This window comes from Protopterus annectens, chromosome 2.part2 (assembly GCF_019279795.1).
Source record: "Protopterus annectens isolate FY-2018-M chromosome 2.part2, PAN1.0, whole genome shotgun sequence".
Taxonomy (NCBI): domain Eukaryota; kingdom Metazoa; phylum Chordata; order Ceratodontiformes; family Protopteridae; genus Protopterus; species Protopterus annectens.
Genome location: NC_056730.1, coordinates 929,159,695 through 929,172,257, shown reverse-complemented (window position 1 = coordinate 929,172,257; position 12,563 = coordinate 929,159,695).

The window sequence follows — 12,563 nt, the reverse complement described above, 5'->3', positions numbered from 1 at the left end:
TGCTAGACAGGGTTCCAGGGAAGTAAATATTGTGGGAAGAAATATCCAGGGAATTGTTATGGCTAGGCTTGTATAGGCCCTAGGGCCGGTAGACTAGTACCAACCTATATATATATATATATATATATATATATATATATATATATATATATATATATATATATATATATATATATACTAAGAAATGAACTTCGTGACAATAACAGCATTCAAAAAATAGTAAATCACACCAACAACTCTTGTAGTATCACTGTGTGTGTAGAGAAATGTGTGGGTATGCCACCTGAGGGGGGGGAGTGGGAGGAATGTGGTGTGGACTTGAGGGGGGGGCTGTTTGGAGGTCGCCCACGACACAGAGCGTGGAGCTGGGGTTTGATGGGTAGGAGAATATGAATAATGGACAGTCCCAGAAGACTGGGTCAGTGTGGATGGTACTGCCCATGGGCTGGTTCGGATGGTACTACCCCTTGAATAACTGCATGAAAAGTGAGACGGGGGGGGGGTTACCTGACTCCTCTACCTTCGTCCGTGCCCTTCTTTACTTACCTTTGGAGGCATGGACTCATAAGTTACACAAATTAACTATACGTAATTTCTGGGTTGTCCCGTCAGGGACAAACCAATCTGGGTGTTAATATTAGAATTAACACAGCAAGACTCTCATCCTTCTCGGTTCCCCCATATTTTATTTTATTTTTTTTTATTTTTTTTTTTGCTTTGGCACACGATCCCTTTTTGCACATGATCCCTATTAGTATGCACATGGCACCAAAAGGCTATTACTGTCTGACCAATTTATCTTATGTAACTGCGATTGTAATGTTAATGGAAATGCACACAGCACCCTGCCTGTTCACAGTTTACTATTGGAAAGGAATTGTTGTTAATTTAAATGGACTGCTAGAACTAATGTATTTAAAGGAAGTGAAAATAGTTGCTCATAGTTATGAAACATGTCTTTCTGAAGAAGTCTTGATAATAAATAAGACAAAAGTACTAAAGTACTACAAGAGTTGTTGGTGTGATTTACTATTTTTTGAATGCTGTTATTGCCACAAAGTTAATTTCTTAGTTAAAATTTCTTCTCTTCGTTTAATTTTTGATTGCGGTTAATTTTAGTCTTGTGTGTGTATATATATATATATATATATATATATATATATATATATATATATATATACACACACACACACACACACACGTGTGTATATATATATATATATATATATATATATATATATATATATATATATATAGGTTAACTATTAAAATTTTGAAACAAACTCCGTCGACTGTATTTTGTCGAACACGGAAGTTCGAAAACGGTAATATCGATGACAAAAAAACAACCTAGGAATGGGTTTTAACATGGACCGAGCTAGGTGTTCAGTATTATTCTGAACTACAGACATCTCCACTATCTCGACCCATGTTAAAACCCATTCCTAGGCCTCTGCATCAGTAATGCTTGAAAGACTTTCTCCTCCCTTCTGAAGCAAAGCCTGGAACAAGCAGATACTCAGAACATCTTCATCTCTTTCTAAATACCAAATATAAAACAGGGATTTCTGTTAAAATGTCAGGGTAACGTATTTCTCTAAGTAACAGAATATCATTTTAAACTATCCAAGATCTTATTGTGTGGAGTTAAAATCAGTACTGGAATGTTCCAAAAGAGGTTTTCCAGTAATTAGATGAATGTTGCTTCTCTCTACACGGTATGCAATACCTCACCTCCCCTTGTTTATCTACAAATCAGAAACTTTGATTCTATAAATGCTAGTCTTCAGGTGCCAAGGTTTTTCTTTTTTAAACTGTTCCCTAAAGATCCATTTCCTTAACTACACATAGCTTTCCTAAAGAGGCTACATATGTTGGCTCCCTATTGAAATGTTGGCACTCAACATACAGAAAATAAACACAGGAGAACAGTGAATCTTGAAGATCGCTCTTCTCCTTAAAATTTGTTTTTGCAGGGGGTGAGGCAAGATGCCTTGCACCCCCCCAATGTGGGGAGTAAGTCATCCACACCCCCTGAACTTATATGTACCAACTCTGAGATTGTCATACCTCAGAGAATAGGGAATATTCTGAGAAATGGCATCTCAGACTTAGTATATGGAAGTCCAATCTTTCGGCCATTCAGTCTCTGTATTTTGGGACTCACCTTGTGGGTCCTGATATTTCAAATGGTTACCCACAAGCCTCTTACCCGTAGTTATTTATCTCTCATCACGGATTGAAACCTTCTCATGGAAAATCAGCTATCAAAAGTCAAATGTTTAAAACTCTGATTGCATGCATTCAGCAGATGTCTGACCAATCACTGAACTGTTAGCACCAGCTAAAATCATACAAACACTTGCTACTACTGTCTTATTCAACTCATTAAAAAGAATCACATTGTAAACTACTACCACATGGCTTTGAGCAGGGGCTTAGCACAGCAACAGCCCTCCATACAACAGCTGACCACTCATATATTTAAATAGGGACATGGCCATCCTTACTGGAGCCATACTTTTGGTCTTCAAAATGCAACTGATTAATCTAACAGTTTTTCACCATAATTTCAATTTGATGAACCACGCCAAGCAAAAATACTCTCTTTGCATTTAATTATATCCAAGTACACTTTATGTACTTTACTCTTCCATATTGATGCATAACTGATTTAGTATAATGACTTTTTTGATTTAAATAAAAGACCCTGTGAAGCATGAATTTCATATGTTGTACATTTGACTGGGGAGGCACACTTTCTTTTTCTCATCTATCCATCCTGATAGGATCCTATTTCACAGCATTTGTGTTTCATTTCCCAGTTCGGTATACTGAACAACTTTGTAGAATTTCATCAAGTCCTGGAAATATGTTAGCATGTTGCCCAAAAATATGAAAAGAAACATTATAATCCATGTTATTGTTCTTCTTTAGCATTTTTTTTTAGATTTAATGAAGTTTGCATTTTTCACTTAACAGGCTGCCCAAATGTATTAATCATTTGCAATACAAATCTGTAAACTTTTGATATCAGGAATTTGCACATTATATCCCAAATGAACATGCAACTATACTGCTTCATGAGCATGTGAGAGGTTGTCTGGGGTATATATTAGAAAGTCGAATGTTGAAAAGAGTGAACGCTTTTACATCGACACCTAAAGACCAAAACAACACAATATCGAACATACGGAAGAGCTATTTTTTTCCCCAGGGGAAAAAAATCGCTGCTCCAAAAAAAAAAAAAATCCACAGACAAAATAAAGTGGTGAAAAAAAATCAGAGTTCCGGCCGTTCGACATTCTGTGGTTTCGGTTATTAGGGGTCGATGTAAGAGCGTTTGCTCTTTTCAACATTCGACTTCCTAATATAGACCTGGTTGTCTGTACTACTCTGAAGATCATTTCCTGTTCACTGTATAAGGCTGGTTGTTTTGTCTTCATGATTCTGCAAATCACAGCATGAGCTTGCAATTTAAGTGCATCATGATTATAAGACAGGTTACCTCTACTACTCTGCAAATCATTTACTGCTCAAATGCGCAAGTGATTGTCTTGCCTAACTGAATATTGCCATCAAGTGCATGGTTACTATAACGGCATACTGTATATTTACTTAATCATGTCCAGTTTGCTTGCAGTCCATTCCACCTAAAATATATGGTTGTTATATCGACACAGTTTGAAATACAAGTTTTGTTTTTAGAAACACAACACCATTTATTCTGACCCAATGATGTTAGCTTATGGTCAGAATAAGTAAGTAGATTAGTTTTAGGTTCCATTGTAGTGCCTTTTTAGCCCAAGTTCTTCTTTAAATCCTTTTTCACTATCCTTCTGCATAAAGGAGGAAACTCATCTGACCCCTTTTAACTACAGACCCATCCCCATCCTATCCCCTCTCTCTAAAATACTCAAAAAATGCATTCATTCACAACTTCTCAGCTATCTTCCCCAACATAACCTTCAGAATTCAACTCAGCATGGCCTAACCATAGCACATCTACTGCCCTCCTAACATTTACTCATACCATTGCTGAGGCCCATGATAGCAACCTACTAATATCCTATCTCCTCCTTGACCTGATATCTCACTCCATACTGTTATCTAAACTTGCTAATATCAACCTATCTGCTGCCTCCATAGCCTGGTTCTCTAGCTACCTCACTTGTAGGCAGCAATCTGTCAGCTGTCTCTTATCCTGCTCTCCCTACATTCCAGTCGCATCCGGTGTTCCACAAGGTTGCATGTTGGGTCCCCTCCTGTTTAACATCTTCACTAATGAACTGTACACATCCTGTAAACAATCCTCCCTCATCCAGTATGCAGACATCTCAATTCTCATCTCCATCTTCAGCAATATCTCTGAACGCTATACCCTAACACAAGACACCTTTCTTTCCAAGGAAAAGTGGCTGTCTGAAAATCTACTCATCCTTAACCCTAAAAAGACCAAACTCTTGGTCTTTCTCCCCATTCTCTTTCTCATCATAAATCCACCTTTGCTGTTACATCCTCCAATAACACATCATAAAACTTGAACCCCACACAAAACTCCTAGGTGTCATTATTGATGATGAACTTAAATTTAACCTACATATACTCCAATGTATAAAAAAAACTCGCCAGAAACTAGGCTCGCTATATCACAACAAAAAAATTCTAACTTCCAATGCTAGACTCTCCCTGGCATAGGCGCTCCTCCTCACCACACTTCCATATGTTGCCCCAGTTCTAACTAAGATTCAGTCCACAACCTTGTCCAAACTTCAACAAACATACCACAAAATAACTAGATTCATAATGACCTCTCCTTACAACTTGCACTCCTGCCTTGCACTAAACTCTCTCCAATGGTTTGAACTCCCCCCAACAACTCCTTCTATCGCAGTTTCAAATAATACAAACCATCTTCCTATCCAGCTCTCTCCTCTATGGTATCTTATTCCCCATCTTGAACTCTCTGAACCTCAAACCAGCAACTCCTGGATATCTACCAACCAAAGAACAATGTGGGCAAACGTCTATATAAATTCTCTGTTGCTCAAGCTTGGAACAAACTTCCTATACACATATACTCCATTACCCACTCACATTTAAAAAAATAACTCAGACTTCACCTACTTAACACCAAGATTTGCCCTGCCATGACCCAACCTAACCCCACCACACTCTTCTATCATATTCCCACCATATGTGTATTTATAATAGTCTCTGCCTATTCACTTAGGAACCTATGAGGTGTTTACCTGGTAAACTCAACCTCACAAAACTGAAGGCCTATATTTTGATGTATATTTTTATATATCTTTGTACAATTGCTACATGCATATTGCTGTGTATGCTTCTTACTTTTTATTGTTTGACCTGTTTTATTTCTAATTTTACTATCTTAAAAGTGTGATTTTTTTTTTTTATATACTGTAAATTGTTTGTAACTGGAGCTTTTCTCTTCGGGTCTCCACTGACAATGGGCTACTGGCCCAGCTGGACCAACCCGATTAACAAATGTCAATCAATCAATCAATAAATAAAGTCTCCCAATGCTTAAAACTAATATTTTTGCCATTTATAGTTGACTAGCTTTTCAAGCCAGTTATTTTAGGAATGAAACCACCACCAACACTACAGTATCTCTGTCCTTTCTGAAGTAGCAGAATGGACAACACACATACTAACTGCTCATTGCTACAGTGTTATTTGTATTAGTGATTTAACAGCTGACAAACTTATGTCCATTAGTTGCTTGAAAACGTGTGCACAATCTTTTCTCCTCCTTTCATCGTTGCACATTTCAGAAAAATGACCAGACATACTTTCTGCATTTTCTGTTTATTACTGGACAAGGCTTCTTAAAAAATAAAATCTGTCATCATGACCACGCACTTTACTAGGCACTTTTACTACCACATAGTTTGAAGCATTTTTTAATATTAGATTGTATCCCAGCAGATTTATTTTTTCTTATTTTTGGCAGACGTTTGGCTTTGATCCTCTACAAGCACCTTCATCTGAATGATCTGCATATGTTTACAGCTGCTTTTTCAAGTGTCAGTTCTGATTCTGACAAAAGTTTCTCAGTTTATCATTCTTTATGCCACAGATAATCTCAACAATGTACCACACAACTCTTTAAAATCACAATATTTTTCTCTGTGTTTCAGGTCAGTCACATAAGAATCAACAGACATCTATGGACCTTACTTTCTAGTGGACAATACACTAGAAATATATGGCACATTCTTTTTTATGGTCAGTTTTGCTTAAATCTTTCCTTAGTAACAGGAAGATTGTCCTATTGTTCTTTAATAATATTAAATAATTTTATGTCATCATCTTCAGCAAGATTAAAAAAAAAGTAGCAACTTGCAGCTCCTAACTTCCTGCAGCTGTATCGGTTGCAGTAATGAAGAGATCACATTTCTGCAGCCACTGTTTCTAGTTTTCTGTCAGGTATTACTGGCTGAGTAATTTGAAGGGATGATGCAATAATGAAACTATGGCTGAACTCAAAAGAAAATGATACCTAAAACTCATTTGCTGCAATAAATATTATTTCCTGCTGAATTCAAAAGAAGTGGCTGGTTCATCTGAGAAATGTAATTTATTTTTATTTTGTTGTGCTGTTGCTTATTTTATCAGTTTGTTGCTTTGTTGTCAACGTTATTGCTCGTTTAATGATTTTCATATCATATCACCTGTTTGGCACCAATTTTAAGTATATTACTTGCTCTAGCAGTTTTAGTTTTAAGTTTTTGTCACCTTTCCACTTCTGTTTATGTTACATTTTCTATGGTTAGCAAGCTTTTATTGCTGCAAACATTTTTTTGTTAGTTTAAATGTTGATGGCTGCATAGAAGGGAAGGTATACCTTACAAATGATTGAGTAGATAGGTAGAATACTTCCTCATCTCCATCGCACTGGCTGGTAAAAGTTGAATTCATAATTGTTACTCTGTCTCTGTCCCATTTCTGATACCATGTGATGTCTTGATTCTTCAAGACTACAAAAGAAGTACTGTACATGTAGGTAACATTGCGACACAGGAAACCGTCTAGAGGCACGCATGGCTCTTACTTTCATGGTAGCAACTGCTGAAGAACATGCAAATTAGTTTAATAGATACTGTTCTTAAAGTGGTACTCTCTATGAACCAAATTATGGATACACAAATCCTGTTTCCACACCTTTAAATATTTAAAGAGCTGTCCAGATCTAACATCATCCTTATTTCACATCTACTGAAAAAAATGTGTTCACTCATGTAAATCTACAGTATAAAATGAGCAGACTACTAATATGAGTCTTGAATAGCCATATAAAAATGTACTAATGCTCAAACTGGAATATGCTTTTCCTCTTATATTCCTATCATCATCATCATCATCACCAGGATGATCATCCTCATCCAGCACCAAATGCGTTACACAATATCTGCAAATATGCCATACAAGTGGAGTGCCACAGGGTTCCGTCCTGGGACCTCTCCTGTTTGGTATGTACTTCTCTGAAGTACAGGCTAACAGAGAAGGCCTCTGTCTGACAAAGTTCACATATGACTGCAAACTAGGAACCATAGTCAAGTCCCCTAATGATGTGGACATCCTACAGAAGGGCCTCATTGAGACAGATGCCTGGTGTCAGAGCCATGACCTCAAGCTCAATGCCAAAAAATGCAGTGTCATCCCCTTTGGTAAAAACTTTGTATCCATGAACTACCACATAGGCAGCAATCTACTTAACACCGAATGCGTGATAAGAGACCTTGGGACCCAGGTGGACAGTTGTCTCTCCTCTGATAGTCACATCACCACAGAAGTCAGGAAGTCCTTCTACATGGCACACCTCATCATAAAAGGGTTCTCATCCAGGAAAAAAGAGGTCATTGTTCCCCTCTACTCGTCACTCATTAGGCCCATTATAGAGTACAATGCCCCTTTTGGAATGTACCTCACAAGACATCTGCAGCAGCTGGAAAGGCCACAGAAGTACCTCTTAAAGAGGATTACTGGCCTCAAACAAATGCTCTACACTAACCGCCTCAAAAAACTCCAGCTTTACTCCGTAGCATATCACCTACTCCGAGGTGATCTCTGCCTAACATATAAAGCTATGTCAAACCCAAAGCTGTTGGACATGCTACACCTAAAGAAATCCGAATCCCTCCAAGCTACACGCTCTAGAGACCTAAACCTTGTCACCACAATAAACAGGACATGCTGGAGGGATAGATTCCTGTCCCAGAGACTTCCTATACTCTGAAACAAGCCACCCATCTATGTCAAGCAAAGTTCTTCATTAGCACTCTTCAATAAAAATCTTGATGAGTGGATGCGAAATAGGAAATACACCCCGGGGATCACTTCTGTATCTCTGCTGGACAGTGTCACAGGAAAATAACTTTCTTGGGTGGCGTAAGCTATGGTACCTTGCTGGCTAGGCTTACATAGGCCCCTGGACCGATAGCCTAGTACCTACCTATGAACCTATGAACATGCAGACCCTAGACATCATCAGTGGCTGACATTAAAAAAATACCAGCTGCCTCCCAAACACAGAAGGATTTATACTTTTCTGTCTGCTCTTATTCTTCATACAAATGATCACTTCTTCCCACCAGCACATAAATTGGAAATAAAAAATAAGCACTAATCCAAGTTAAAACGAGGTCATATATACGAAAAGGGTCAGGCTTTACCCCCCCCCCCTCAGTTATTGAAAAATGTTTCTTCTAAAATTACACCAGTAGTGTGGACCTTTTCCACTTCTGTTTGAGGCATCTCACATCTCCTCACTTTTAAAGCAGAACAAAGACAATACCTCTCTGCTCAACTCACCTGCCAATGTTTTGACGATTGATAATTGCATACTCAAAACTTGGTAAAAAAAAAAAAATAAAATAAACAACTGCCAACAGTAAACAGTGCAACAAATGTTGAGCCTTTCACAATATAATCAACAAGAATCATAGCTGTCCATAAGTTACTGAGAAAGATCAAACCTTATGACTGTTCATCACCAGACACTCTTCCTTCAGTCTTCCTTACGCAGATAGCCGATGACCCTGTTTTCCCTGTCATATTGTTAAGCAATAGGAATATGATTGAAGGAATAGTTCTTGATATCTGGAAAAAGCCAAAGTAATGCCATTATTTTAGAATAGGAATTTACAAGAAAATTGCCAATCAACATTTCCAGCCCTTTAGCTAATGTACTAGAAAAACTATGCATAAACAGCCCTTTAGCAATCTCCATGAGCATGGTAAGCTAACAGTAACCCAACACAACTTCTCAAATTGACACCCATATAGCAGTCTTGAAAATATTTTTTTATTTATTGTATTTATTTTGAGTAGAATGCTTAAACCTAAGCATGGGCATTACAAAACAGGCGAGAAGTGAATGTGAATGACTTAACTGATACTAAGCTGTTTAAAACACAGCTCATATCTAAAATATAGCAAACAATGCAAACCATTTAAAAAATTCAGGGTTCTAAAAAGAATATAAATACCCATGTTTGGTTCAGAGTAAACCCTTCTAAAACAATGTAACCTAAGGGACCTCCTGAAGGAAGCTCTTTTTTCACATGCCCAAATTCAGGTGGTAGTTGGTTCCAGAGGACTGATGCAAGATAAAGAAAGTAAATCCTTCCAGAGGTTTCAGGACTAGTCCTCTGAACAACCAGAAGCCCTGCACATCTGCATTTACTGGTTTGAGTTTTCTTACATGGGCATAGAGATTTATCAGTTCTTTCAGATAGATAGGCAGAACCCAGATACTTCAGGGCACTGAAAGTGAGAATAAGAAAGTTAAAAACACATCTGGCTGCAAATGACATCCAAAACAGGTCCAGTAGTATAGGCATAATATGACATGTTCTAGATGTATCAATCAATAGCTTAGTAGTGAAATTTTGTGTCCACTGTAGGCAGAACAGATTACCCAAAAGCCAGAGGTAAAGAACATTTGGACTGGTCCATGTGGGACAACAACAGTGCATTTTCCACTTTCTCCAAGTCTAAAGATAGAAGACAGTCCTTCATCTAGGCAACATTCTTCTGATGGAAATGCAATGTCTTAATGATGACTGACACTGGGTTCTTAAGTGTCAGGCTGTCATCAAGAATCACACCCAAGTCACAAATGGAAGAAACAATTCCAACTGATTCCCACCATAAAATTATCAATAGTTAGAGCACAGGACAGTTTGATGAATGGATGATCGTATGCACCAGGACTGCCTCTTATTTAGCTGGATTTAGTTTCTATTGATTATGTATTATCCAGTCCAGTGTTGTATACAGTTTTTCAAAGGTAAAATATCAGGCACATTCTCCAATGAGAAGGACAGGTAAATTTGGATATCATCAGCATAATATTGATAACAAACAATCCTCCTTGCTATGACCTCACTTAGTGGTAGCATGTACACTGTGAATACAAGGGACCCAAGATCAAATCCTCTAAAATTCAGCAGATAAGAATCAGAGGAATTAACACCTGACGTCACACACTGGGTATGGCCAGATTGATAAGATGGAAACTGGTTCAAAACCTTACCAGATAACCAACAATGAGTCCACAGATGCTTGATCAAGACTGCATGATCCACCGTATCAAAAGCCACTGAGAGATCAAGAAGAACAATGACTGAATACTTTATTTGATCTTTTGCTATCGGGATGTCATTACCGACTCAAATTAAGGCTGTCTCAGCATTGAGTTTCCATCTAGCTTCAGACCAACATGGATCTAGTAAGATGTGTGACACCAGGTACGAACATGGCTGTGTGTAGACACCTTTCATGATGACCATATCAACAAATGGAAGGTTAAAGACACGGTAATAGTTTTTCAGCAAAGCTGCATCCAAAGATATGTTCTTGACAATTGAGGCATTTACAACTTACTTTAAACAGGGTAGGAGTCACCCATTTCTCAAAGATGAATGAACTAAATGAAGAAGAAGAAAAGGACCTAGGAAACTGAGAAATGCTATAAATAGCCTTGCTTGGTAAGGATCTAGATCTCATTAGGTTGAATGCATGTATGAAGCAGTTAATATGAGCTTTTCATAAATGACATATTCAAACTTAACCTATCAAAAATCCAATTTACCTGTCTATAGCAACCAGCAATCCTCAATGAGCTACTCCAAAAAATGAATACCTTAATTTAGCAGCCTTGACCACAAAGAATTGTGTGGCTTCCTCACAACAATCAGTAGACAAGCCCTCAGGGTAATCAAAAAAGACTGGTTTGCGCAGTCTACCAACAACTTGCAAGAGTACAGCTGGATTGTTATTGCAACTGAGATCTCCTCAGATATAAATTCATCCCTCTTATGTGAGATCTCTATCTGGTATAAAATATAATGCTCATTCAAAACAAATTTGTCCTCAAGAAAGTGCTTCTTGCCCTGGTGGAGTTTGTCCTGGTGGGATTGTCCATACAAGAAAGGGCACTGTTGCTTGAGATAAGCCCAAAAGATTATTTATAAATTTACTATTTGTAGAGAGACTGAAAATATAGCAGGCCACCTTCAGAGAACTGTTGTTTCACTGTAAGGACTGTACTAAAAAAAAATGAAAGCAGGCAGGGTCTGAAAACTATGACTCTGAAGTTACTTCTTATATTGCATTGTTTATATAAAAATGAAGCTAATCTAAACTACAATTTTGTTGCTTTCCATTATAAAGTACCATTCTTTTCTCTGTTGCACATTTTCTTTAATAAGATAAATTCCCTGGGGTTTATCAACATATCATTGACAGTGTCATCTGTACAATGCTAGTGAGCCCATTAGTTTATGGCAGTATTTAGAAATGCAGAGACATGAAAAATCTGCACTGAGCAGAATCCTAGTTCAGTTAGCGCTAACTGCACTAGTGTTCACCCTAGCAACACAAACAATGCAGTTACACAAGCGCCTGCTAACATACACACACACACACACACACACACACACACACACACACACACACACACACACACACACACACACACACACACAAGGTTTTTCAGTAATTACCCCTGCAGTGCTAACAACCCTGCTCCTACAATAGGTTGCATGTCCCCAAATGATGGTGCACATTTGTTTTGCAATAAACCCTGCATAATATGGTGGTGTTATTCTTTGAATTGTTCTACTGTTCTGGTAAAAAATTTCAGAAATACAGCACATGGCTGATTTTCATTAGCTACACCCCCAGTATGCCAAATTTACAAGCAGCCTTTAATAGCAAGACCTCTGCTGTGATATGGACCAACTTCATGTCACTGTAGTGATACAACAGTCTCTGAATTGCTCAGGCATAATGCAGTGTGCAATCTTACTAAAAACAGGACTGAGCAGTGCATTATGCATTTCTGAATGCCATTAATTATTTATATCACAGCATTATTTGTGGAATATGTTTTTTATCATGGGTAAAGTATGAAGTCTTTATATTTCCATGGAAAACTACTACGAAGTGTTGAATGCTATAGAAATGTTTGACCTTATAAAGTGGCCAAAAAGGGTCTGATATATCACAGTCTACCCAATTGTATTTAA